The sequence below is a fragment of the Cebus imitator genome, unplaced genomic scaffold (genome assembly GCF_001604975.1).
Source record: "Cebus imitator isolate Cc_AM_T3 unplaced genomic scaffold, Cebus_imitator-1.0 Scaffold54, whole genome shotgun sequence".
Lineage (NCBI taxonomy): Eukaryota > Metazoa > Chordata > Mammalia > Primates > Cebidae > Cebus > Cebus imitator.
In genome coordinates this window covers 4500127-4506508 of record NW_016107369.1, presented here as the reverse complement: position 1 = coordinate 4506508, position 6382 = coordinate 4500127, and the positions used below count along the sequence as shown (strand labels likewise).

Here is a 6382-nt window from a genome sequence, read left to right as displayed (position 1 = left end):
TTTTGAGATAGAGTCTCCCTCTGTCACCAGGCTGGAGTGCAGTGGCACGATCTTGGCTCACTGCAACCTCCGCCTCCCAGGTTCAAGCGATTCTCCTGCCTCAGCCTACCAAGTAGCTGGGACTACAGGCACATGCCAACATGCTCAGCTAATTTTTGTATTTTTAGTAGAGATGGGGTTTCACCATGTTGGCCAGGATGGTCTCGATCTCTTGACCTCATGATCCGCCCGCCTCAGCCTCCCAAAATGCTGAGATTACAGCCGTGAGCCACTGTGCCTGGCCTGTTTTTATTCATCTTATAGCACTTTTTAAACTATTCTTTTAGTCTCGTTTTTTCATTTTAGAATGGTAAATAACATAAGGTAATGAGTAGTCTTAAAAATCCTCCAGGCTGGGCACAGTGGCTCATGTCTGTAATCCCAGCACTTTGCGAGGCTGAGGTGGGAAAATCACTTGAGCTCAGGAGTTTGAGACCAGCCTGGGCAATATAATGAGACCTCATCTCTACTAAAATTCAAAAACAAATTATCTGGGCTTGGTGGTACACACCTATATCCATGCTACTGGACAGGGAGAGTGGGTCTGAGGCAGAAGGATCCCTTGAGCCCAGGAAGCTGAGGCTGCAGTGAGCCCTAATGGCACCACTGCACTCCAACCTGGGCAACAGAGCAAGACCCTGTCTCAAAAAAAAAAAAAAAAAAGCTCCAAACCAACCAACATAATTGCATACAGTAAGGTCAACAAACATGAATAAGATCAAACATCTGTCCTTTTCTTTGTCCAGAATGCCTAAGGATCAGGAATTTTCCAGATAGGACCTTCCTTGTAGATAGAGTTTTAAAGAACTTCTCTAATTAAGAGTATACTCACTTGAGCCAAGGGTTATAAGCTCCTCAACCTAAAAGTTGCCAATTTAATTCAGTTCAACAAGCAAGTATCAAATGCCCACCACTGGGGTCGTTGATTCTCGTGCATGATATTTTTTCTACAGCAGTTTCTACAACACCCTCTACTTTTTGCTACTCATATACTTCTCCTGCATGAAATTATTTTGGAACTTTCCCAAGTCTAATTTCAGCACAAACAAGTAAGTAAGGCTCTACCATACTATTTCAATCAATTGTTAAAGTATTTTATGAGTTTTCAAGTTCATCTCTTTTGGGTCTTTGCCCTTTATAATTTGGGCATATTGTGATACTTTAAGGCTAGAAGAAAAATAGTGACAGTAGTAAACTAACAACTTTCTACCCACTAATTGAGCCACTTATCACAGGCCAAACACGGCCCTAAGTGCTTTACAAATGTTAGCCTAAGTAACTGTCACCAAAACTTGGTGAGATGAATACTATTAGTCTTATTTTCTGTATTTTTTTTTTTAAGCTGGGCTTAAAGTTGCTGAACATTTCACTATGAGTTAAGTGACAGAGTTGAGATTCAAGCCTGACTGGGCAGGCCTAGCTAGGCATGGCGGCTCATACTTACAATCCCAGCACTTTGGGAAGCCAAGGCAGGAGGATCGTTTGAGCTCAAGAGTTCAGGATCAGCCTGAGCAACATGGCAAAAACTCATCTCTACAAACATACAAATAAAAAATTAGCCAAGACGTCATAGTGCATATCTGTACTCCCAGCTACCTGGGAGGCTGAGGTGGAAGGATTGCTTGAGCCCAGGAGGTCAGGGCTACAGTAAGCCATGATTGTGCTACTGCACTCCAGCCTGGGTGACAGAGAAAGATGTCTCAAAAAAAAAAAAAAAGCCGAGTTGGAGTGTAAGGACTCTTGTGACAATCTTTAGGTGCCCTCCAAGAGCAACGGGGAGGATGCCACTAGAGTCATCTTTCTCTTCAGTGCCATTATCCTTCCCATCTCTCTTACCCTCAGTACCATACAATACTAGCTCTTCCCCTCCTCCGATGTGTCTCACATCACCTCCCAGAAGATGAAGTGTATTCTTCACTGGTTTGTCAATTGGTCAGGTCCCCAGCGTGAACGTTTCCTTAGAGGACCTGGGAGCTAGGCAGTGGCAGGAAAATTACAGCCAATGCTGAATAGTCTGGAGCAGCTTAGTGTGTCTGGGGCAAACCAACCACCTTCTGTCTTTGAGTGCCAGCTACATCTTTGGGATCAGTGGTTTTGAGGCTGGGCTGAGTAGAGCACAAAGAATTTGTCAGACAGCTGGAGTTCAGTGAGCCAGACTCTGTGGCTGTGGCAAAGTTTTATCAAGCAGTAGCTGCTAGAGCTTGTAAGGACTGATAGGCATTCAGACCAAAGAAGATTACCATAGCTGATGGACCCAAGGCCATGACTCTACAATGAGAATTCAATTCAAATGTGTCACCTAAAGGTCTAGAACTGGTATTCCAACCAGCTGACTGAACTCACTGACCAGTACAGGCATGGTTATTTCAACATTAATAGCAAGTCAACTGGACTCCTATTTGCAAATGTTACCAATCTAAGCAATCCAGCTCATTGGTCTACTAGTTTGCTTCTTTCCAAGAGATGTCAAATCTTCAAGAATGTGATAGCTTCTTCTGCAGCTATAACCAAAAGGAACCTACACACTATAACTCAAGCCCACTGCTGGCTCATGCAGCGTGTAAAGTAGACCCTTCCTTCCCCAGAAATAAGACAGGACAATAAAGGGTGGTATTTTTATACTTTAAAAAAAAAAAAAAGCCTATGTCTAACTCTAACTCTTAAGGCTTATGCTCTTAACCTCTACACTGAATCATGAAAAAAAATAAAGTAATAAGGATAGTGAAGTATTTGGGGGGAAAACCTTTAAGAAAACAGATAAAACAAAGTATGAGAAACACCACCCAATCTTACTGTGAGGAATCTCAAAGCAAGGCTAAAATTAGAAAGATAAACTCTTATGGCTCTTTGGTTAATCTTTTGAAATATAAATAAAGCATGACAAAGAAAAGTGGAATGCAATGCCAATTATCTAGTGCAGAAATATCACTTGCTCACAAAGGATCCTGGTCTCGTTGCTTAATACTATAGCACTTTGGCTCACATTACCTACAAAAGGGGAAAACACTTAAAAATATCTGTTTCAAGGGACTGTTAGAAAGTTGACTAACACACATATTCTAAAATCATTTGCTTTGTTGGAGAATAAAGATTTTTAATTACAGTATCAACTAAATTTTAGCCCCAACACTAAAGATCAGTTGTGAAAAAGTCATTTCCCAAAAATAGAGAACGGGTTTCCTCATATTTAAAATTGCTCAGTTGGGTACAAAGCCAATTCTCACGGCAACTGTATACTTCAACAGCTATCCCTTGCTGAAAAGGCTTGGGAACTGGTCACTGGATCCATGTTCTACATCCCAATAACTAAATCTTAACTCAGTCTATTACCTTACCTTTAAACGAGGGCCCATGTTCTGAGAACCAACTAGAGCACTCCTATCACCAAAGCAGGTAACTTTTGGTGCCTTTCACCTTGTCTTCCAACTTCCACATGAAAGAAAAACGCCACAAGGTCAACAGAAGGGGTCTATCCATCAGACTTTGTCACAGCAAGCAGGTCAGTGTTTCTGGGATGAACTGGATGAATTCCAGGGTAGAGAAATACAGCCCAAGAATGTATCATTCTTGGACTTCTCTCTAGTGCAGGGTGCAACCAACTGCCAAAGGATGCCCCAGGATCCTGTCCGAAAAAGAAAACAGGGTTAGTTGGAATAGGTTTTTATTTCTGAAAAAGATCCCCCAGAAAAAAACAAAGAGAAGGTAGAACAGGCAGTGGAAACCTTGGGACACTAAAAATAATCAAGAATTGGTAAACTCTGACCAAGTATTCTCAATTAAAACTCCACACAGCTTCCTTGAGGTCTCCAACTCCACAAGAAAAGTCAATTGGCAGGGCCAGGCCCAGTGGCTCACGCCTGTAATCCCAGCACTTTGGGAGGCTGAAGCGGGAAGATCACGATGTCAGGAGTTTAAGACCAACCTGGACAACACAGTGAAAACCTGTCTCTACTAAAAATACAAAAATTAGCCAGGCCTGGTGGCGTGCGCCTGTAGTCCCAGCTATTTGGGAGGCTGAGGTAGGAGAATCGCTTGAACCTGGGAGGCAGAGATTGCAGTGAGCTGAGATGGTACCATTACACTCCAGCTTGGGTGACAGAGCAAAACAGAAGGACAGAAGGACGATGGACAGACAGGCGGACGGAAAGAAGGAAGGAAAGAAAAGAAAGGAAAGAAAGGAAGAAAAGAAAGAAAGAGGAAAGTCAAGTCAATTGGCAACAACGTCATTGTCTATAACTGTCTTCAGCCAAAGCTTCCTTCAGTTCAGTTCAGTGTTCCCAAATACTTCACTATCCTTATGACTTTATTATTTTTCATGATTCAGCATAGAGGTTAAGAACACTGAGCTTCAGAGTTAGACACAGGATTTTTTTTTTTTTTTTTGATGCGAGTGTTTCTCTGACATCCAGGTTGGAGTGTAGTGGCATGATCACAGCTCACTGCAACCTTGACCTCCTGGGCTCAAGCGATCCTCCCACCTCAGCCTCCCAAGTAGCTGGGACTACAGGTGTGCACCTACCACACCTGGCTAATTTTTTATTTGTATTTTTTGTAGAGATGGGGTTTCGTCACGTTGCTCAGGCTGCTCCTGAACTCCTGAGCTCAAGTGATCCTCCTGCCTTGGCCTCCTAAAGTGCTGGGATTACAGGTGAGAGTCCATCCTTCAGTAGAAACAAACTAGGGCACAGACTTAAAGAGTAATCTTCAATCCAACCACATAACCAGTTTGAAGAAAATGGAGCACATGGTCTGGAGCAACCGCAAAGGCCAATGAGAGGGAAGCAGAGGCAGAACCAGGTTACGGAGAGCCTTGTATGCAATGATAAGGAATCAAGGCAATATTCAGCTGGAAAGGAGAAACCACCAAAGAGTTTTAAAGCCCAATCCATCAGCCTATGCAGTCTGTTCCCTTCGTACCCACATATGCATTTCCAAGGCATGGTTAAAGAAAGTTGATTTTATATTTAAAACAGTAAAATCTGCTACTACGAGTCAGGGGAAAATCTGTGAACTTTCAAAATAAAGTCACTAAATAAAGTCCAGTAAAGTCAGTTTATAACTCTTAAAGATATTCATGAACCAAAAATGTAGCAGAAAGGGGGTTTACAGCAATGCATACACAAACAGCCACCATAAGACAAATGAGAAGAGACTACTAATTAGTAAATGAAGAGACAGTCTTACCATATGGCAGGGACTGTTTTCAGTGCTTCATACATATAAATTCACAATCCTAACACAGATACAACTATCCCTTTTTTACAGAAGAGGAAACTGGGACACAGAAAGGTTAAAGTACTTTTTCAAGATAGCACACAGTGAGGAGAGCTGAGTCAAGCTCAGACTCAGACAAACTGGACCCAGAATCCATGCTTTTAATGACTACTGCCTCTCTACTATGGGAAACCAAGGAAGAAAGAATAAAGGCTAACAAGAACAGAATGAGTGAAGACCTACAAATGAAATTAGGTTGGCAAACTTTATCATTAAAAATAAATAAGCATATGTATTTATTTTAAAATATGGCAACATGATCGGGCACGGCAGCTTACACCTGTAATCCCAGCACTTTGGGAGGCCAAGGCAGGCAGATCACTTGAGGCCAGGAGTTCAAGACCAGCCTGGGCAATATGACAAAACCCCGTCTCTACAAAAAATAAAAAAATTAGCCAGGCGTGGTGGCTTGCACCTGTGGTCCCAGCTACTTGGAGGCTGAGGTCAGGGACTGGCTTAAGCCCAGGTGGCAGAGATTGCAGTGAGCCGAGGTCATGCCACTGCATTCCAACCTGGGCAACAAAGCCCCCCCCCGCCCACCCCCCTACCCCCACCTATAAATAAATAAATAACACCAACAGACTTGCCAAGTACACAAGCCAAAACCTGGGTCAACCAGCAACTGGAACCAGCTTAAAGGATCCACAAACAACAGACTCTATACATAAACTATAAGAGATCCCTATGTAGAATACTTTATAAGGAATTTTTAAATGACACTTTTAAGCAATAACAACATAGGGAAATGCTCACAAATAAAATGTTACATAAAAAAGCAGGCACAAAACTGCTTATGTAGCACAAGCCCAAATTTAGAAATATAATATTACATAAAGAAGACTGAAAGAAAAAGTAAAAAAATATAAATATTAATAGTGATCATCTCTTTTTCAAATTCTTAATGTTGCAAGGACATGTAAAAGTTTATTCCTGGAGAACGCATTTTTTGGGGGGGACTGATTTTCCTTAAATAAGGGAGAGAATGGGCAACTTATCCTTTTTTCAAATATGGTATAAAAAAATTAAGGTAACAGGTTGTACTGAACTTTTCTTTCTTTTTTTTTTTTTT

At 41.8% G+C, this 6382-nt stretch overlaps 1 protein-coding gene and 1 pseudogene across 4 annotated transcripts in view; one reads left to right on the top strand and one right to left on the bottom strand.

Annotated features, from left to right (window-relative positions):
- AREL1 (apoptosis resistant E3 ubiquitin protein ligase 1) overlaps positions 1-6382 on the bottom strand; it is a 53221-nt gene that overhangs the window by 27107 nt on the left and 19732 nt on the right. For all 3 annotated transcript variants that reach the window (XM_017528659.2, XM_017528661.2, XM_017528660.2), the window contains exon 2: positions 3375-3661. The gene's annotated coding sequence lies outside the window, so the exon portion shown is untranslated. The remainder of the gene's footprint in view (positions 1-3374; positions 3662-6382) is intronic.
- Positions 1768-2678, top strand: LOC108304464 (annotated as a pseudogene). The gene has a single exon (XR_001825263.2). The product of XR_001825263.2 is annotated as an uncharacterized protein C14orf119-like (transcript).